This window comes from Dermochelys coriacea, chromosome 5, assembly GCF_009764565.3.
Source record: "Dermochelys coriacea isolate rDerCor1 chromosome 5, rDerCor1.pri.v4, whole genome shotgun sequence".
Lineage (NCBI taxonomy): Eukaryota > Metazoa > Chordata > Testudines > Dermochelyidae > Dermochelys > Dermochelys coriacea.
In genome coordinates this window covers 102,876,914-102,899,871 of record NC_050072.1, presented here as the reverse complement: position 1 = coordinate 102,899,871, position 22,958 = coordinate 102,876,914, and the positions used below count along the sequence as shown (strand labels likewise).

The 22,958-nt window shown below is 38.4% G+C and overlaps 1 long non-coding RNA gene across 4 annotated transcripts in view; it reads left to right on the top strand.

Moving 5' to 3' along the window:
* Nucleotides 1-22,958, top strand: part of LOC119855473 — a 109,380-nt gene that overhangs the window by 3,725 nt on the left and 82,697 nt on the right. For all 4 annotated transcript variants that reach the window (XR_006281695.1, XR_006281694.1, XR_006281697.1 and 1 more), the window contains exon 3: nt 21,799-22,053. This is a non-coding gene — a long non-coding RNA (uncharacterized LOC119855473). The remainder of the gene's footprint in view (nt 1-21,798; nt 22,054-22,958) is intronic.

Genomic DNA, 22,958 nt, shown 5'->3' with positions numbered 1-22,958 from the left:
GCTTCTCTTGTACCACTGACAGCTTGTTATGAGGATAATTCTCATTACACAGTCTGCGCTTAGCACAAGAAGTAGGATTTTGAAAGCCTCCAGGACCTTTGGTGAAGCAAGATGTCAAGGAAAAAAAGCAAGGTTATATCCATAGCATACCACTAATCTAGTAAAGAAAACAAATGCCTTTGTGGCTGTGAAGAAAATCTGCACAGCATGGGATAGCACTTTGCCTTATTGTCACTTGCAAAACTGAGGGGTCCCCATGGTTGCAACAAATGTTTATTTGGACCTGTAGCTGATGTTAATCATTTCATAGATCAGTGCATGGCTGAATTAACAGAGTAGGTGAAAGAGGCAGATTCAGATGCTGTCCATTGAAGATTTAGGGCCATATTCTACTTGGACTTACCAAATGAAATACCACTGACTTCAGTGGAGTTTCACAGCGCATGAGTCAGAACAGAATTTGTCCCTTTAGAATAATTACATATGTGTGCAACAACTGCTGAAGTCAGTGGAATGTACATGTGTATCTGAGGGATAAATTTGCCCCTTAGACCTTTTGCTCTGAAAAATATCTGACTTGCTTTTAAAGCTTCCCCCTTCAGATTGTTTGGAATTTTGTATATTTGTTGAAGCATGCAGCACGATTCACACACTCATACTGCCCTAATTTGCTTTCTAGAATCTTTTAATATACAAATAATCATGCCCGGTACACATTCAGCACCTTTCATGTAAGGTTCTCAAAATACTTTACAAACAGTAAATTAAGCCTCACAAAACCTCTATGGGCCACATGTTATCTTCATTTTACAGATGGAGAAGCTGAGGCAGAGAGAATTGAAAAGGGACATTTTGGCCCCACGGAATTCAATGGGAATTTTGTCATTGACTTCAGTGGAGCCAGGATTTCACCCTTCTGTGCATAAATCAGATTGTCATTGTTTCCTCTGTCTAGTCAAAAGAACAAGGAGTACTTGTGGCACTTTGGAGACTAACAAATTTATTTGCCCAAATAAATTTGTTAGTCTCTAAGGTGCTACAAGTACTCCTCATTTTTTTTGCTGATACAGACTAACACGTCTACCACTCTGAAATCTGTCTAGTCAGTTACTTAGGTAGTTTCCACTGTTTGGCTCTCTCTGGTCACTGCTTGAGAGAACCACACAAACTTTTTTTTTTTTTTTTTTTTTTAAACAGGAAAATGTGAAGAAACCACAATAATTGGAAGGGGGACTCTGGGGAAAGTATAGAACCTGAAAATATTTTTAATTAATATTTTTTTAGCTTACTAAATTTCAAGTGGATGCGGTGTGTGTCTATCTCTCATCTCTCGTCCTTCCCCCCCCCCACACACCTCTCGAACCAATGGAAAAGAAGGGACTTTATGTCTCAAATTTTTAAAAGTTCATGGCTGTCTGTGTGCAGATTAGGTCTATGCAAAAGTGCATGGACACACTTTGGAAAATCTGAGACCAGGTACCCAAATTGTGTGTATTATAATGTGGTTTATTCCCCTGCAAGAATGTAAGACTTATTTTGTTGTTGAAAAATTATTAATTTAAAATGTTAAAAGGTCAAAGACTAGGCTACTGTGATAATAGAATACAGGGAGCATGTTGGAGAATAGAGAGAAATGTGGCTGAGAAGTTAGGAAGAGTCCGTAAAGTTCCTTATAGATCAGGAGAGAGATGTGATATTTCATGCTGAAATGGATAGAGAGCCACTGAAGATTTATGTGAAGAGAGTGGTTTGTTCCAGTTAATATGAATGGGTGAGCAGATGAGTTGCAACAGTTACATTAGTTAAGATGCAGAAAATTCTGAATAGCCTGCTGCATCCATGTAAGGTCACAAATGCAGTGGAAAATCATGTTTCTGCTGTGCAGGAGGGCTAAGCAGCAGAGAACTAAAACAGGTGGACTGTGCCCCGTTCTGTATGTTCTAGAGCACAGAGGTTTTTGGTGGGTCCATGCATGGTACCAGAGAGTGGTAGAATGTGATCAAATGGGGTTGTTGCCAGTGGAATTGTGCACAGTCTAGATGTACTGGGCCAACCTGCCATATGAAGAAACAGTGAACTGTGCTTGCTGCGTCCCTCTCCCCCTGCAATAGTGACTGGGGCTTGGTCATCTGCATATTTGAGACAGGTATTCCAATCTCTGAGTCCCAGGACATTTCTGCCATGTTCATAAGGTCACATCCAGTTTACCTGGGCTACACATTCTTTTCCAGTGTATTGCTCAATGAAAGTAAATGAAGGTCTACTCTAAAAGAATTTGGCAGAGGAATCGTCAAGCTATTGTTTGATGTAGGTGAGGATTTGAAAGACACAGTAGGAAGATTTACATACCCGGGTAATAAAGTTGAACTGCATTTCTTTTAACTTTTAAATTAATCAGTGCTGATATTCTTTTTTTTATGGGTGTTATACTGAAATGCTGTTATGCTTTGCTTACAAAGGAATTCGTCTGGGTATGATGAAATAACCTCATAAAATTCAATTCCTTTATCTGTTTTCATATACATAATAAAAAACACCCAGCTATTTATTTAAACTAACCACATAGCTCCCAAATTTCATTTTTATGATGTATAAAATAAGCTTGTATAAGGTTTGGGATGTTTTGAACTGTGCATATATGCAGTAGATATAAATATAATTTCTTAGAATGCTGCAATATTTTTCTCTCTGAGTTTTCATGGAGAAGGGTATCTTGTGGCACTTGTTAATATTACTTGTTTAACTGCATATACAGCACCTTGAGGCAAGTGGATAAATCTAATGTGTACATTATGAGTAATGCTTTAAGTTCTACAAATATACATGCAGTTACAATAGTTTGTGTTCTAAACAGACAAGTACTATGTCTTCATGTGAAAGGATGGTCTTTTAGTGGGGAAGGATGGTCTTACATTTAAGATACTTGACAGGGGTTCAGGAGATCTAGATTCACTTCATGGCTCTGCCAAAGACTTTCTGTGTATTCTTGGGCAAGTCACTTAATTTTTCTATGCTTCAGTTCCCGTCCAGGCAGGGTAATAATATTTCCCTACTTTATATTAATGAATATTAAATGTTCAAATACTTCAGTGATGGGTGTTGTATAAATAGCTATATAGGCAGTATATAGCCCATAATTAGATTTGGTCTAATTAAAAACAAATTATTTGACACATTTCAAACTTTATATTATTCATAAATAATTCACAAACCAATCCTAACATTACACAAACAAATTTCAGCTAAAATGAGGTTTCTTTTCTTTTTATTTTCCTAAAATGAGGTTGCCTTCCTTAAACCTGTTGAAGTGCAAGTTTCTAGTGCCCCCAGACTTTGGAACAAAGACTTGAAATCTACCTGCGGATTGCTTTGGTGTTGGAATTTGCCTTTTGCTGTTTCCATAAAAATCAACCCAAATTTAGCCAAGTTATAATCGGGGTGCTCTGATGGATTTAAATCACTGGTTTTAATCATGATTTATATCAGCAAACAGGAATGTTTTATTTAAATAATCAATTTTAATCTTGTTTTGCATTTGTACTTAGCTATTTTTGTAAAGAAAGGTTGATTCTTATTGGTTGGTAACCATTAAAACGTTGATTTGCAACTAAATACAGGCTTTACACTAAATTTTGGTACTATATCTGTATGCATTTCTTTAAGCTATTATGTGGCTTAACTTACGTTTATTCAGATTCTTAATATTTAGGTTTTTGTTATGATAGAAAATGGTGAATGATGCATTTGTGATCTACTAGATTAATTTTTTACTCATGATTTGTGTCAAGCTCTGTTTGGATGGAAATCGGAATTAAATTAAAAATGCAAAAAAAACGCATTTATATTTTTTCATTAAATAAAACTACCTTAAATGTTTATAAGTTTATAAAAACATGTTTTACATGTAAAACTGATTACTTAAAAAAAAAAGTATTATATACTGGCCATGAACCAAGCTCTTGAGGTGCTACGATAAGACAAATAATAATAATCTGTGGTTGTAGAATTAACGTAATAGTTTCTGGTCACCACATTATTCAAGATTTAGAACTAGTAGATCTCCTCCTTTCTCACTTCGTTTTTATTCAGAGATTGGAACAGGAAAACCAGGTTCTCTCTTTTTTTCCCCCAACTCCCAATCATTTTCTTAACTTTGAGTTAACTAGTCATTGAACTGATCTAGCTGAATACATTGAAAGAAAGAAAGAAAATATTCTCTCTGTACCTTTTGAAAAAGCAACTGTAGTCAAAAGTTGGTTTAGCACTTCAACAGCTCTGGTTCTAGGTGCTTAGCCAGTGGCTTCCACCAGTTGAATGGTTTGAATTTCGTTAAAACTTTTGCAGCAAACATGTATTGGTTAATGTTATTTTTAAATTTAATTTAAAGTATTTTAATAGATTATAGTAAGTGTAGGCCTTAAAATTTGTCCTAATTTTAAATAGGTTTATTTTAAAAAAGAAAAGTGTATTTAAATAAAAAAAATCCAATTTAAGAAACTCTGATTTTTTAAAAAAAATAATTGATTTTTATTCACCTGGTTAATAATACAAAACTAGGGAGGTAGTAATTCTCTTGTGTCACCCTGATGGAGCCACACATGAAATACTGGGTGCGGTTCTGGGCTTCACAATTTAGGGATGGTATAAAAAGACCAGAGATGATACAAAACTGGTAACAGGTAATGAATGAAGACGAAGAGATATGGCATGAAGAGAAACAGAAGTAACCATGTTAAAGAGAAGACCCAGAGGATTTATGATCACAGAGTATACATACTTTCAAGGGAATGGTATAATGAAGAAAGGGAATTATTCACACTCTTGGAAGATGGAAGGACAAGGTGCAATGGCGTGAAGCTAGAGAAGGAAAATGATAGTCGTTAGGAAAGGGTTCTTAACTATCAGAGCAATTGGGCAGTGAAATAGACAGTTGAGTAACCATCACTGCAGATATGATGTTAATGAGAATAATATAGTTGAGTATTCTTGCAAATTGCAAATCTAGTTGGTCAGGCTAGATGGCCTGTGTGGCCTTTTCCATCTGTCTATGATTTTGTGAACTTACAAATGTCACTCCCCAGCCCAGGCTCAGTACATCATCCTCATCACCTCTCATAATCTCCCTCAACTACCATTCATCTTTTTGTAACAGAAAATCATCTTGGAATGACTCCTGCTCTCAGGAGCAGAATTCCCAGTGACTTCAGTAGGAGGATCAAGCCCTTTGCATTTTCCATTTACATACATTTTTCTTTGTTTTAGATAGATAATTTGCCCAATAGTAATCAGAAATGACTTCATAATAACAGGTTTCAGAGTAGCAGCCATGTTAGTCTGTATTCGCAAAAAGAACAGGAGTACTTGTGGCACTTTAGAGACTAAAAAATTTATTTGAGCATAAGCTTTCATGGGCTATTGGATGAAGTGGGCGGTAGCCCACGAAACCTTATGCTCAAATAAATGTTAGTCTCTAAGGTGCCATAAGTACTCCTGTTCTTTTTTCATAATAACAGTTATTCTGTCCTCTGGATTTTCCAGTATGTCCTCTCTCTCTCTCTCTCTCTCTCTCTCTCTGTCTTTTGGTAAGATCTTTGGGGGCAATGACCATCTTTATCACTCTGTCTTGTACAGCACCAGGTGCATTGTTAGTGCTTATCTAATAACTCTAATAGAAGTCGGGGGTGAGGGTTGCCAAAGAATGCTCAATATCCTTTCACTAGGAGATACATAAAAATTGGAACTTGTTATATTATTCCACTGATAGGTGTCTGAAATGCAGCTTTATATAATAAAATAGATTATATATAGAGAAGGTATTAAAGATGTAGCAAACTAATATTTAATTTGTGCGCTACATTTGTTACTATATCAGAGGATTTCTGTGTGATTTTTAATTTTATATAGTTTAAAGATTCCAAAGTAACGTTAATGAGAAGGCCAAACTGCTCAGCACATCTTGGGACAGAAATAAGAAGAGATAAGACTTTGCAAAAATGACTGTTCCTCGGAACAGCATACAGAGACTCCCACCCTTCTCACGTTCTTTATCTTCCTTGTTATGTATGTTATATGGCAAAGGGGTTAAGCAGTTTCGTTACACCCTATAAGAGTTGTTAAAGTCAGAAGAGATATATGTTGAAATAAAGCTCGAGAATGCATGTGAATGGATGTTGTGTGTAAATAGAAGATGAATGGTTAGGAGTGCCAGCCTAAGAGTTACCACTTCAGTATAGACTGGCCGAAGAATGCGCTAAGTGGAGATAACTGGATGACCCCCGGAGGGCAGACTGGAATCCACCCAACAGCCTCAAGGATGGGAGAACCGAAGAACAATATAACACCTTGCAGCATGGAGCCATCAGGGAGGTGCCATCTGCTGATTGATTCAGCAACAGCATGATAAAGCTGGCATAGGAATAAAACTCCTATAAAAACAGACCCTAAAGACTAAGGGTTTGAATCTGGTTCTGCAACCACCCTCCAGGAGCATCAGATGCGCATCTGACAAAGACTCGGCTCCACCCTCATGTCCAGGTTACCTGGCCAGTAATTTGGCATGAGCAACCTCTAGGCGGGTAACTATAACAACTTTGCAGAACTTGTTTGTGTATGTGTGTGGGAGTGAATGGGATGTAGTATCGGCCACCGACAGTACTAGGAGGTGTGAGTCGGTACGACATCGTGCATCAACTATGGGAAAGGGACTGAGACTTTTTCCATTGGACCATATGAACTGGAACCATAAACTCACTGAACATTAAATCTCACCAAATGAGGGTAAATCCGTCCTCATCATCGTATCCACTCGTTATACTCCAAACCCGAACATAGCCATTATATGAACAACATACCCCCCATATCTCAATGTCTGTACTTTGACCCGTTAATCTTTTACCCCCCAATCGGGGAGATAAGGTGTATTCCTTACACCACCCGTTCCTAAACCGAATTTTGCACCCCTTGATAATCTGTACCTTATTCCCTGATAACCAGAAACTTCTATGCTTAAACTCTGTACCATTTTCTTTTTACTTCAACATCATCTTAATAAAATATGACTCTTTACTTGCTTTGCCTCTTTTGGTATTTTGTGTGAGTACATGGGATAGAATGTTTATGATTACATGTTTACTGTGCCTCTTTTTGTATTCATAATAAACACGGCATTTTGTCTTATCCCCTTTTAAAAGATCCTGTTGGGTTTTATTTTATTGGTATAATGCATACAAAGACCACTTGTGGCATAATAATATCCCAAGGAAGAGTATCAGTTATTTCAGAGAAAATACCAATATATGTTGTTCCATAACTGCTATAAAGTATAACATTTATGTAAGTTTCTCTACTTATTTTTCATTACAACAAGAAATGCAGCTGTAATTTGTGTTCTTACTTTTATTAATGACATTTTTGTTATGTAGGCATTACTGTAATTTACTAATGGGAAATAGCCAGTAAATGCTGCAAACAGAGAATGTGCAGTACAATAAATAACATTTTATATTTCTGAAATGCCAGAATGTTTTTCAAAATATTACCTGAATTACTGAGATTGCTCTTCTTTTAATTGCCAGACAGCCTCAGCAAACTGTCATTGTTAATTGAAGCTATTCTTTGAAATAAATCTTTACAACTGAATTTTGATAGTCTGCAAGATGCATTAGAATTATGCTTACACAACTCTGGAATATTTCAAAAGTTTCAGTTTTTAGAGTGCTGTTTGCCTAATGTCCATAACTTATTACAAAATAATTGCTTTCCTATTTCTCATTAGGCCGAGTCCATTCTCACAGTCCGGTAAATAGTGGTCTCCAAGCTGTCATGCAAGAGGGGCATTGCACATGCACACAACAGCCCCCATATTATCACTGGGCAACGCAGGGAAAGTGTGATATTAGTTACCTTTGTCTTGTTGTGGATGGTAGTGATTCTCGTGTGTGTGATTTACTTAATTGAATAACAGGTCATGATGTTTTCATAATATTTTTCCTCATCTGACTTATTTGTTTTTTAATTTTAACGTGAATTGATTGATGGTAAAAGGTGGCAGATTGACCGCCCTGATGGAAGCTGTCTACGTAACAACAGATTAGGTACATCACAAGTAGTGACACTGCATATTTCCCCCACAATGTACTACTACATGATCTGTAAGGACCACTTCCAGGGGTAAAGGGTAGTGCAATACTACTCAGTCCTCAGGCTCCCTGCTGAGAAGGATGGAAGTTAGTGTCCGTTGGATACTGGTGTTTGTTATTAATCTTATGTGGAGACATTTTGGTGGTGCTCGTGACCATATTGTACCTCACCACTGTTAGTTAATTAAGCCTCACAAGCCTCCTGTGGACCAGAGTAGCATGTCTAGATAGGGAACTGAGGAGCAGACACATCAGTGCAGGTGTGTTGGTTCTGAGGGAACAGGTTATTAGTGCTAGCCTGGGGTGAAGGGTGGCCACTTTCTGCTGCGTCACTGCCTCTCAAACTGCCCAACATTATCTTATGTGTTCCCCTCTCCCCTCACATTCTGGAAACCATTTTAGGGTGAAGTTGGGGCAGCTGCTGGCAGGGGCTCCTTAGGGAGCAGGCCTGGGAAGCAGAGTGAAGAAATGGGCCTTTCTACAAGTGCCCCAGGTTGCTATGGACACCCTGAAATTTGTGATGCTTCCCTGCCAATCTCAGGGTATCTTTGGGTTTTGAGGACCAAGCCTCATGCCTACTTTGTGATGGGATGAGGTGGCAAGCTCCACCCTTGATGGGACAATATGAAGGAAACAGAGTTAATCCCTTATGTAAATTTTTTCTGGCCCTAATTTACAGCCTTGTTAAGAAACCATGCTATAGACAGCCAACAGCATGATTTTTGCTGCTGGTACGTTTGTTAACAACAAACATAAAAACAAAAAACACGCAACCCCCAAACTGGTCAACATTTTCAAACCTAGGTGCTTGAAGTTAAGCTTCAAACTTCATATTTAGAATTCTAAATAAAAGTGTCCTGCGGCTCACAATGAAGGCTAAATAGGTTTAGGAGCCTAACTCCGGTTTGACAAATGTGTCCATATTCTCTATCCACCATGACAGTAACTCTGCTAGCGACAACTCTGGCATAGTCTTCCTTGATGCATCCCTGCAAGAATCTAGCACTATTATTTGTTCCCACATGAAGGACAATCAGTGGATTCTTTCCTGCTCCTATTAAGATCCTCTGCAGCCTCAGTCTACATTCTGTATCTTAGCTCCTGGCAGACAACACACCCTTCTGTTCTCTGGATCAGCTCTGGTGACAGGCCTATCCATTCTTCTTAGTAGGTAGTCCCCAGTCTTGTAGACCTGTCTCTTGCAGCTCTTCGTGCTATTCTCTGACTTTCCACTGTCTTCTTATCTTCTGTTCTCACTTGCAAACTTCTGAGAGTCATTCTCTATCCTCCTGAGGCTCCGAACTCTGTCAATTTCCATGGTCTCTTGCCTGTCTCTTCCCTTCTTCCTTGCTCTCCCATCTTTTGGTATTGCCTGCCTCTCCCCTTCACATTCCAACTCAGTGAACCTGTTCCTCAGCTGTGTTTCTTCTTCTTCATGGGCCCATCTTTTCCTCTGTCTTGTTCTCATAGTCACATGCTTCCATGAGCACTTTCTACATCCAGCCATTTCTTGTCCAGTATAGATCTGCAAGTCTTGAGTTTTTTCTTCAATGTCTTCTCTCCTTCCCTCCATCATCCATAAAATCCCCTTTGAAACTCAACCGTAGTTTCTAGCTGCATCTTCAAACCCTGGATCTTCTCTTTCATCAGATCCGTCAGGCAGCACTTCATATAAATGAAGCTCCTTTCAGGTACTGTGTCCAGAATCCGATGAAGTGAACTGTAGCTCATGAAAGCTTATGCTCAAATAAATTTGTTAGTCTCTAAGGTGCCACAAGTACTCCTTTTCTTTTTGCGAATACAGACTAACACGGCTGCTACTCTGAAACATCTCCAGAATAATGTACATCCCACAGCTTCCACCTCCAGTCATTTTCATTGTCTCTTGAATTCTTCAGGAATCCATAGCTGTCATAGCCTTCCTTCTTAAACTCCTATCAAGAAGAAAACAAAAAACAAACACACTACACAACCTGTCCCCTAAACTCCCACTCAAACTCCCCTTTTTCAGCTGTTTGATGGCTTGTGCTCCTGTGCCACTGGCTGGACAGCTACTGTCTTTATAGGTGTGCTGCCTAGGGAAGCTCCACTCCCTAATTAAGGTTCAACTGTGATCAAAGGCTCTACTTCTCTTACAACAGGCTGCCCCACCAGACTTTACAAATGAAAGCAAACCAGCAAGCAAACAAACACACTCAAGAACTCACTCACTGTCTCTAAGAAACAGATCTGGTTAGGAGAGGGATCTTTGTGGAATGGAAGAGCACACAAAAAGGAGAATTGGAGAAGGAACTAAAAAGACTGGTTAGTCATGCAGCGTGGGCAGAGTGGAGAGAGCAAAAGGAAGGTGAAGTGATGGAGCAGATAGATAGATATGCAGGAGCTAAAGTGGAGGGCTTTGGCGTTAAGGATAAGGCACAGAAAATAAAGGGAGCCAGTGAAGGGTGCTAAAGAGGGACTGGACATTGACAGAGAGGTGAGCAAGGTAGATTATTTTCACAGCAGCATTTTGACAGGGGTAAGGCAAAGGTGTGAGCAAGATGAGAGGCAGTGAGGTCAGAGATGAGGAGTTTGCAGTAGTCAAAGCCCAAGATGATCAGGGCCTGAGCAAGGATTTTGGGGCAGACTTTGGAGATATTGGAGGGGAAAAATAGGTAGGATTTAGCAACAGTATCACTGGAGATGGGCAAATGTCTAAACTTCTTTAGTCATGAAAACAGACTAGAAATTTTGCAAGTACAGATTTTCTCCTGAAAGTTTCTGAGTTTGAAAGGTTCCAAGAATAGCTTGGTCCACAACAATAACTTTTCTCATTGTGATTCAGAATTTCTGCTTCCTTTTTATGCCTGAAATCAGGAAGCACAGAAACACACAAAATATTTAAAAAAGCTACTGAAACTTTTTGACATCTTCCCCCCAAATTCATTTGAGGGGGTATTGTTACAAATTAGGGTGAAGATTCACATTTTAGTAGCACCAATTTGCCCCTTTTGTATGAATCATTCTCAAATGTAGATTATAGGACAGATTCTAAGGTCTTCACTCCATTTTTAGTCAACTCCTGTGGCAGTTTTACCAGAGTGAGGAATGAGTAGAAACTGATGTTGACTCCAGAACTTGTCCTTACATTTAGACTCTTGACTCATTGCAGCCTGAATTGAGCTCTTTGAGACACAGACTTTATTCTCCCATGTGTGGACACATTGTGGGCTCTGCTGGAACTAACAGTATATGATAGATTCAATTTTGTTGTATTAGTTGTATAAGCACAAGGTACAACCTTGACAGGATGCACTGGATGTAGTTGGTAAATTTAAATTGCAGTTCTATTCATGGTTAAACAAGCCTGCTCCTGCTTAAAGCTCTTATCTTTGTGTATGGAATATTTTCAAGGACACTTAACAGAGTTCAGATCTTCAGTCTCAGCTGTTGTGTGAGGCAGAAGAAATACAAGGATTATACACAGATTCCTCTTATGCATTAAAATGCATTTCTTCTCTGAAAAGTGACTATGCAAAAAAGTGTCACATTTTAACTCAACAGATCTCTACTCCCTCTGGGTGAAATACACTGTATCATGCAGATAAAATGCACATGGGGCAGAGGGGCGTGAAATCTACTACCCACACTCAACCTGGGGCCAGGGTGCAGTGCTTCTGTGATCGCAATGTTTTATGGGCTGGAATAGCAGCATCTGTCCGTCCATACTGTGTGTGTGCACATGGTATTAGTCCCCTCTCCAGACTTACTCCACAGCTGGAAGAGAGAGTTAGCTGAATTCTATTAATTGTTAACAGGTTTCAATTACAGGGCAAAATTCTCCACTCCATTACACCTGTGCAATTCTAGCAGCAGCCAGTGAAGTCATATGATAGTTGTTGTTGTAGACAACTCATCAGCTGTTACATCACCATTTTGGGGGAGTTGGGTGGGACCTACATAGTCATAGATATACTGCCCACATCCTACCTCACCACAAATCTCCTGCAGCACAGGACACCCCCAGGTGAGGGGCAGAACTCTTCAGAAGTTCCCCAGATCCTTCCCTCCACAAGCTGTGGAACTGCCCCAGTTCCAAGGGGTTCAAGGTCCTTGTGAAGACAGGATTTTCTGTTCGAGTTTTTGAGCTTGCTCAAATGAGAGTGTCCAAAACTGCATGTGCACCTACTTGGCTGCACAGGTTTAAAGGCTAGATTTGGAGATCTCTAAAATGTAGTCCAATATGTTCTCTTTTTTTTTTTCCAGAAGGAATTCCGAGTCTTTACTTTGGATGGCTAGTTGTGGTAGGGGTGGTGGGTTAGGTCCTGGATATACACATGCCTGCCCAAAGTTTTGCTAACCAAATTCATCCCCAAGACAGAAGATTCCACAGTTACTGTGAATATTTTTATACTAAGAAGGAAATATTTCTGTCAGCACTTGACATTTTAAAAACGTGTGTTGTATTTACATTTCCTTTGTTAGATAATTGGATGTAACAGTGTAGCATTCTCTTTCAACCTGAATTCCACAGACTGCTGTTGTTATCAGTAATAGAATTGCACTGGAATGTATGTGATAGGAGAACAATAGCTCCATTATGACCTACTAACATGCTAATCTAGTTTGAATTTAAAAAAACCTCCCAAACTTGTATAGTAAATGAAGCATAGAGAAATAGCTGAATTAGAGTTGAATTAGTTTCTGTAATACCAGAAACTGTGATCTGTGACCTCTTTCTTTTAAAAAGTAATTTAATTCCAATAGTATTTATATTGCCATTTCTAATTAGCATAGAGTTTCAGTATTTTACTCTTTTTTTTTTTACTTGCATTGCTTAGCTTTCACTTTTTAAACTAGCCAGTTAAAGAATATTCCACGCCCCCAACATTGAGGACAAATCTTATGACATATTAGTAACACCCTATTTTTGTTAAGGAAATTTGGTGTAACTGCAATGGTCAGTGCCCTCCCATCACTGGGGCATCAGAAAACATCACAGTCCTTAATGTATTTTTCCTCCCCTCTGAAGTAGGGAAATGCTATTATCCACATATGGGGAAGTGAAGCACCAAGAGGCTGACTTGGCCAAGGGCATACAGGAAGTCTGTCGCAGAGCAAGGCATTGAACCTAAGCCTCCTAAGTCCTAGGCTAGTGCCCTAACCACTTGACTATCCTTTCTCTGTCAATGATGAAGCCAAAATGGCACCCGGAAGAGTTGCAATGCAGTTTATTCTGGTATGTTACCAGATCAACTACACTTCCATAAATCCTGCTTTGTGCAAATGCAGCGCATTTACATTAGGAATTTGCACAGGTGTAACTATATTGATGTACTTGCATTGATGTCAATTTCCTTAACATAGACAAGGCCTAAGAGTGCCTCTTAGTAAAAAATGCAATGGTACTGTGTGAACCTTGCAAGCAATATAAAGGATATGACGTAACATACATACACCTTCAGGACCTGATCAGGAGTCCATTGACTTCAGCAGGTCTTGGATTAGGTCCACACTGTCTTAAGGCTTGATTCTTCTCTCATTGAAGTCATTGCCCCTTTACAGCCAAATTTTCAAAGGTATTTAGGTGCCTAAAGATGCAGATAGGTGTGTAGTAGGATTTTCAAAAGTGTCTTAGCTCCCATTGAAATCAGTGTAGGCTCGTAAATCACTTAGGCACTTTAAAAAATGTACCCCTTATCTGTTTTAGTGAAAACTTAATACCTTTTCTTGCTAATTTAATGTATCAGCTGCTGCTAGCTCATATGTTATTTCCACTGTCATAGGGAAAAAGATATTGATTGTTTCCTTTCCTCTACTGGATCCTGGGTAACTGAGCTGTCTCCTTCACTGCAGGGAAACCAGATTTACTCATTAATTTCAGATGCTTAATTAAATCAGTTGAAGGTTTCTAATTTCATTGTGTCCACTCAAATGCTTAAATACATTTATTGTGCCAATAGAATTGTTCCAGCTGTTTAAGGATACATTAGTACTGGCATCTCTTAAAATAAAGAGGTTTTGGTTAGTGTATCTGGCTTATGAGTCACACTTTCTAACTCAATTTAAAATAATTGGCATCACGTTAAAAAAGTAAGCATCTCTTAATATTGTATAGATTCTGTATACTATATGTATAGTGTAGGTTCATAAATCAAGTGGAAAAGTTGTTGAACTTCATAAGGGTATATTGGATATGTGTCTGTTAAATATACTTTGCACTCAAGAACAAAGATATCATGCATGGGAGTTGCCAGATAGACACGACTTAACAAGAACACCTGTTTAGTTGTAAGATATTGTATTCATAGACAGATGCTACATTGGTGTATCCATTTTCAGGTTTGTACCCAACCTATAAAAACAATGGGCCTATTTTGTCACTGCCTTGCATCTTCTGTAGTCATTTAATACCTGTGTACAGTAGGTGTAAAATGTTTTGCACCCATGTTGCTCTCAGCTTGCACAAGTACAAATGACTGCACAGGCAGTGAAGAATAAGGCCTTATCAATAGTGCTGGTAGGTAGAGAGACAGGGAAATTAAATTCCAATCATACTTAAAGAAATACAAGTAATAAAAATACCATTAGAGTCTTGAAGGCCAAGAAACTCTAAGTTGAGAATTAAGTTTTAAAAATATATACTAGAAAGTATGGTAATACATGTTTAAGGTTTTTCTAATCTTCCATGCGCTCCATAAGGGAGTCACAGATTGTCAAAGATTCAAATAAATCCTGTCAAATAACTCCAGAATTACCCATCTCTACTTTCCCAAAATTTGCTCAGAGGAGAATATGAGTTATCACTCAGAACATCTAAAGCAACTAAACATGGAGTCGACCAATCCATTTTTGACATATGAGAGTCTAAAAAACGGTTAGAAGCATTTCACATTCTCTACATTTCCTAACTCCCATATCTCATGAATGCCTTTTCTGATAACCCTCAAACTTTCCCCCCAAAATTCCTTTGGCAGAAGACCAAGTATGAGAAATATCAGTCAGCTGGATTTTGTTCTGAAGAAAAGGGAGTGTGTGTCAATTTCAATTACAGCTTTAACTGTGAGCTACTTCTGTGGCATCAAAAATACCTACAGGCTTCTGTTTAAGTCTGTTCCCTAGTTCATGGGTATGCTAAGTGATATGCAAATCAGACACCATATACTGTTACAATTACTATTACAATTGACAGAACGGGATTTAGTTCAATAAAAATATCCCTTGAGAAGTAGGAGATGAAGCAAAACTAGAATTTTTGTAGATTTTAGCTATAATTTATCTGTAAATAGGCTACCGATTAAAATGGAAATAAAAAGTACTTATTAAAGCTTATGTTGATGTCAGTGAGAACAGAAATGGATCATAGTTCTGTATAAACTCAAGAAGAATGAAATTTGCAACACATAGTAGCATCAGAGTAGTGTCCCAGATTCCATATCAGCTTCAGTGCCCCAGATTCCACATCGGGTTCTTTTTCTAACTAGGTTTGAGTTTCTACTGTGATTCTCAATCCAATTTCATGTATATTTATAATATATGGAAGCAAAAAGGCATGATTAGTCATGGGTATATGGATATTGATTTGTCTCAAGTGGCAAATTGGATTGACTCTGACAACCCACGACATGACCACATACATAAAAATACATGGGGCCTGATTTTCATTTACATTAAGGGTAGGTCTACACTGGAAAGAAAAGTCCATGGCGCCATGTCTCAGAGCCTGGGTCAATTGACTTGGGCTGATGTGGCTCAGGCTGCGGGGCTAAAAATAGCAATGTAGATGTTCCTGCTCAGGCTGGAGTGCAAGCTTTGAGACTCCGTGTGCGGATTTTTCTTAGTGGTGTAGACATATGTTTAGGCCCCTTTACATCACTGTGGCAGTGTAAAGTGTGTGTACATTACATTTAAAGTAGGGCTGTCAGGTGATTTAATCGCGATTAATTGCGCTGTTAATAATAGAATATCATGTATTTAAATATTTTGGATGTTTTCTACATTTTCCAAGTATATTGATTTCAATTACAACACAAAATACAAAGTGTGCAGTACTCACTTTAAATTTATTTTTATTACAAATATTTCCACTGTAAAAAACAAAAGAAATAGTATTTTTCAATTTATCTAATACAAGTATTGTAGTGCAATCTCTTTATCATGAAAGTTGAACTTACAAATGTAGTCTTATGTACAAAAAATCCCCTGCATTCAAAAATAAAACGTCAAACTTTAGAGCCTACAAGTTCACTCAGTCCTACCTCTTGTTCAGCCAATTGCTCAGACAAACAAGTTTGGTCACAATTTGCAGGAAATAATGCTGCCCACTTCTTGTTTACAATGTCACCTGAAAGTGAGAGCAGCACTGTTGTAGCCAGTGTTGCAAGATATTTATGTGCCAAATGTGCTAAAGATTCATATGTCCCTTCATGCTTCAACATCCATTCCAGGGGACATACGTCCATGCTGATGACGGGTTCTGCTCGATAACGATCCAAAGCAGAGCAGCCGATGCATATTCATTTTCATCATCTGATTCAGATGCCAGCCGCAGAAGGTTGATTTTCTTTTTTGGTGGTTCAGGTCCTGTAGTTTCCGTACCTGAGTGTTGCTCTTTTAAGACTTCTGAAAGCAAGCTCTGCACCTCATCCCTCTCAGATTTTGGATAGAACTTCAGATTCTTAAATCTCGGTTGAGTGCTGTAGCTATTTTTAGAAATCTCACATTGGTATCTTTTTTGCTTTTTGTCAAATCTTCTGTGAAAGTGTTCTTAAAATGAACATGTCCTGGGTCATCATCCGAGATTGTTATAACATGAAATATATGGCAGAATGTGGGTAAAACAGAGCTGGGGACATACAATTCTCCCCCAAGGAGTTAAGTCACAAATTTAATTAACACATTATTTTTTTAATGAGCATCATCAGCATGGAAGCATGTCCTCTGGAATGGTGGCCGAAGCATGAAAGGGCATATGAATGTTTAGCATATCTGGCATGAACATACCTTGCAACGCTGGCTACAAAAGTGTCATGCGAATGCCTGTTCTCACTTTCAGGTGACATTGTAAATAAGAAGCAGGCAGCATTATCTCTGGTAAATGTAAACAAACTTGTTTGTCTTAGCAATTGGGTGAACATGAAGTAGGACTAAGTGGATTTGTAAAATTTTAGAGCCTACATTGTTTTGTTTTTGAGTGCAATTATGTAACAAAAAAAAATCTATATTTGTAAGTTACGCTTTCACGATAAAGAAATTGCACTACAGTGCTTGTATGAGGTGAATTGAAAAATACTATTTCTTTTGTTTATCATTTTTACAGTGCAAATATTTGTAATAAAAAATAATAATATAAAATTAGCAGTGTACACTTTGTATTTGAAAATGTAGAAAAATATCCAAAATATTTAATAAATTTCTATTGGTATTCTATTGTTTAACAATGTGATTAATCGTGATTAATTTTTTAAATCACGATTCATTTTTTTTAGTTAATCGCATGAGTTAACGGCAATTCACAGCCCTAATTTAAAGTTAATTAAATTACATTTACACCCATTTTAAGGCACATTTATGTTGCCAGAGCAGTGTAAAGAGGTCTTGGTGTGAAGAAGAAGAAGAAGGCTCACTGTGAAGAAATAAAATGCTCCAAAGGAAGGGGTGAAGAATGGGAGGGATATTAGTAATTGCCCACAGCAACTAAAACACTGAGTAATTTAGCAATTAGACATTTGGTCAGCACTTGGAACATGGACTGCATTAAGGTGCATACTGATCAATAGTGAGCTCAAATCAAATTGAACTAAAAACAGTATCACAAACAGTAAACCTTAATTCTAGTATCAAACACTATTGAAAAATCAGAGAGGGGAGAATGTAGAAGACATTTTTTAAAAAAAACTAAAGGTCCGATTCTAGTGTTAAGCTTTGTTGTTAGTTTAAGTGCAATGTTCTTTTATTGTCAGAACACTTTGTTCCAGTATGGATTAATCAGAAAATATTTTGTGCCTACCTAAAGTGCAGGCTATGCTTCCTACACAAACAGTTTTGGAAATACATCTAAGTCTACACATCTGATTAGGAAAAAAAAAATGATTAAAGGCCAAAATGCTGATATTCTCTACTGGCTGAACATACACAATTTCTATTAAGATTAATGGGAGTTATGAAAGACCATCATGAATGATGATGAGGAACTAGACCCTGTAAAATGATTTTGTAAATACAGATGCTTCCCGAGTTATGCAAGGCATTCCGGAACAGAATGATTGCGTAAGTCAGGGAGCATCTGTATATATAATTCCAAAGACCACATTCTGATGTGATGACTGGTAGGCAGGAAAAGGCATCGGTGACTAAACTCAGAGATCAGATTGACAGAGCCAGAAGAGTACCCAGAAGTCACTTACTACAGGACAGGCCCAACAAAGAAAATAACAGAGTGCCACTAGCCATCACCTTCAGCCCCCAACTAAAACCTCTCCAACACATCATCAAGGATTTACAACCTATCCTGAAGGATGACCCATCACTCTCACAGATCTTGGGAGAAAGGCCAGTCCTTGCTTACAGACAGCCCCCCAACCCGAAGCAAATACTCACCAGCAACCACACACCACACAACAGAACCACTAACCCAGGAACCTATCCTTGCAACAAAGCCTGTTGCCAATTGTGTCTACATATCTATTCAGGGGACACCATTATAGGGCCTAATCACATCAGCCACACTATCAGAGGCTTGTTCACCTGCACATCTACCAATGTGATCTATGCCATCATGTGCCAGTAATGCCCCTCTGCCATGTACATTGGTCAAACTGGACAGTCTCTACGTAAAAGAATAAATGGACACAAATCAGACGTCAAGAATTATAACATTCAAAAACCAGTTGGAGAACACTTCAATCTCTCTGGTCACTCGATTACAGACCTAAAAGTGGCAATACTTCAACAAAAAAACTTCAAAATAGACTCCAGCGAGAGACTGCTGAATTGGAATTAATTTGCAAACTGGATACAATTAACTTAGGCTTGAATAGAGACTGGGAATGGATGGGTCATTACACAAAGTAAAACTATTTCCCCATGTTTATCCCCCCATCCCACCCCCCACTGTTCCTCAGACGTTCTTGTCAACTGCTGGAAATGGCCCACCTTGATTATCACTACAAAAGGTTCCCCCCCACCACTCTCCTGCTGGTAATAGCTCATCTTAAGTGATCACTCTGGTTACAGTGTGTATGGTAACACCCATTGTTTCATGTTCTCTGTGTATATAAATCACCCCACTGTATTTTCCACTGAATGCATCTGATGAAGTGAGCTGTAGGTCACGAAAGCTTATGCTCAAATAAATTTGTTAGTCTCTAAGGTGCCACAAGTACTCCTTTTCTTTAAACTCAGAGAATGCGCAAAAAAAATTTAGCTTACCAGAAGCTTTGAAAAATAACTATTTAGAATATGCACACGAGATATAATCCTACTAGCATATGTGTAGGCATGTCATTCATAGTGTGGTTTTCAAAATCCAATGTAAAGTGTGAAATATAAGAACAGATGGTTTGATGTTCCACATTAGAATACTGGTTCAAATCTCGTGTCCAGCATTCAGCAATACTCAATGTCTGATGCTTTTGAGAAAGGTAACCACACTGGTTTGCCACAATGCATCTGGTTAATTGTGCAATATGTGTATATAGGTGGAAAAATTCCTTCCTCAGCCACATGATCAGTTTATTCCGTGAAGCAAAAATTTTTATCACACTTATCATTTTAGCTTGCATGAACAATTTAGAGATTGTAATTTGGTCTTATCTCTCTGTAGAGCTTAATTCCCTGGAAGAAGAAGAGTAAGCTAAATAAAAACTATAACTAGCTTTATCACTATTCTTTAGTATCCATGTAGAAATAGAAAAAAACAAACACTAAATAAGGGGCCTAATTCAAGTTGAGTTAAAGTCAATGGGAGTCTTTCCATTGAAACACCGGTTTCAGAGTAGCAGCCGTGTTAGTCTGTATTTGCAAAAAGAAAAGGAGTACTTGTGGCACCTTAGAGACTAACAAATTCATTTGAGCATAAGCTTTCGTGGGCTAAAACCCACTTCATCAGATGCATGCAGTGGAAAATACAGTGGGGAGATTTATATACATAGAGAACATGAAACAATGGGTGTTACCATACACACTGTAAGGAGAGTGATCACGTAAGATGAGCTATTACCAGCAGGAGAGCGGGGGTGGGGGGAGAGGGAGGGGAAGGGAGAAAACCTTTTGTAGTGATAATCAAGGTGGGCCATTTCCATTGAAACACCGTATTTAAATGTTCCACCAGAAGGCATTAAATGGTCCACCATCTCTGGAACAATTAGATTGAGCTAGATAACTAAAATAATTAATAATATTTTAATAGACAAATGTAAAATACATTATTTTTATATTTAAGAACTCCACATGGTCTCCTCCCACCACCACCTTCACTACCACTCTCAAACAGGAAAAATACAGAGAATTTTCTCCTGTCTGTTTTTTTTAATTCATGATCCCTTTTTTCTTCTTTGTTACAAGCCAATTCCATATTAGTTTTTAACTGTTAAACAGGGCTAGGAATATTTAATAAAGAGAATTTATTGAATAGACCATTTTTTCCCCAGTTGTGGATGGTTTGAGTAATAAAAATATACCAGGGCTAGCAAACACTACAAAAATGTATAATGATTATTAAATCTAGGAAACAAAAGAGTGAAAACAAATTCTGGCGTCCTTACGTTGGCTTTGTACCTGCACTGTGGGGACCATCTTGCTAGATGGAGCCCACAGTTAGTCGGGTGGTTGGCTTAGTGGCCTAAGTATCAAGTATGAAATACTTGCATTTAAAGAAACCCCAGATTTGAATGTTCCATAATCTTTCATTTTCCCAAGGTGATAAATTGAGTATCACAAAAAAGTTTACTTAGGTGAGTCTTTTGGACAAGACTTTATGAAACGGGTTTTTGCCTGCTGTCTTTGGACATTAAAGACTCCAGGGTATTTTAGTAAAAACAGTAGCTTATTCTGATGTCCTTCCTTGAGAATTTCCCTTTCAATTTATTGTCTGTTCATCTTAGTGGCTGCTGCCTGTCCATCCAACTACCTTTCTCCATCCCAAAGGTGACTCCATTTTAGTGATACGGTGTTTCCTCCTTGTATACAAAGGTCCAAATTCTGGCAGGATGACTGCCTAAAAATCCACATACTTTGCGGAAGGATTAGGGTAAAGATTTCCATCCCATTTATGACTCCCATCAAAAACCTACAGAGAGGCTGCTCTAAAGATCATCTGTGACAAGAACTAAGGAAGGGCATATCTGGCAGGGTTCTAGGATTTAGAGAGTGTTGTCCACATGTTGGGGTATGTGCTTCCCCTGGCCTGGCAATAGAACCAATGCATAGTGCCACACAAGTGGGATGATTCCTTCTCAGGGCAGGAATAATCTGCATGTGAGGATCTATCTGCCCAGAATACATTCACACCTTATGGCTACTTTTGCAGTATATGGTGGCATTGATGCATTAGGCTGAAACTTGGTTCATGGTTTGTAAAATGCTTGTTATTTTTAGGGTAAATGATACTATGTACATTTAAGATACTATCAGTACTGTTTATTACCTGTAACTTGAATTCTCTGAATTTTTTCGTACACAGATCCACTATCTTCACCATGTCTCAAAGATCCAGAAGCTGTTAAAGCAGTTGACACTAAAAGAGGATTGCAAACTTTTACATATTTGCCACGGTTATGCTGCGGTTCCATCAGTATGTTGGAGGGCTACTAATGGACTCAGCTTCAGAATCTATCCCCTGCACCTGTCTAGTAGTAGGGAGTTGTGAAAGCCCCTGAAGAGAAGGGAGAGGGACAGTGTAACCATCCAGGAGAGAAATTCAGAGCTCTCATTGCAAGTGAGTAATAATAGTTTCTGTCACAAGCTACACTGAACACAATGCATGACAAAGCAAGATAAAATATCAGTGCATGTTATGAATGCATGTGACTCTCTAGGCAACCCTTTCCTGAAGGATACCATCCCTGGTTCATTCAAGGATATAAAATTATAATTACTCACGTCCCAGGCTCACTGAATAGCCAGTGTATATAGCATCCACCTAGCAGACTTCGGTGCCATTATGGCCTATGAAGTGAAAGCTAGTAACAAAATCAAAGTTTTTACAGCATGGCTAAAATCTTGGCGCTATATCCAGCCCAGGCCTATGCAAGTTGAAAGCAAATGTATATTACTTAAATGTAATTCTCCAGTAGCAGTGTACATGGTGTTTGGGTGAATATAGGTTTGTTCACTCTGCAGAAACATTTATGCATGGACTTAAAGACATAAGGTGAAATCCTGACCCCCATGGAAGTCAATGGGAGCTTTGCCATCACTTCAATAGGGCCATAATTTCACTTCTGGTCACATGGAAAAGGGGAATAATTACCCTAAAAATGACCAGCAGCCACACCAACCACATGCAAGTTGCCATGAAAGAAACTGCAGGAACTAGCATAGTACTGAGTAATGCAATGACTCTGAGCCAGCCCAACTCATGTGATCTTGGCCTATGGCAACAGGATTTCTGCACTGAACACAGCTAATAGAAAAGCAAAGTATATGTTGCTGCCTGCACCAAACAGGCTTTGTGGGATGTTGCCAGGATTTAGTGAGTAGCTGAGACTATTGCATATTCAGTAAGTGACTTCATATTTAGAGGGGTACTTGGTGCTCTCATCTCCCTCATTTAGGCCCAATTCAGCAAAGCGCTTAAGCACAGACTTAACTTTTACCTTTGTTGAATAGGGATGAGATTAC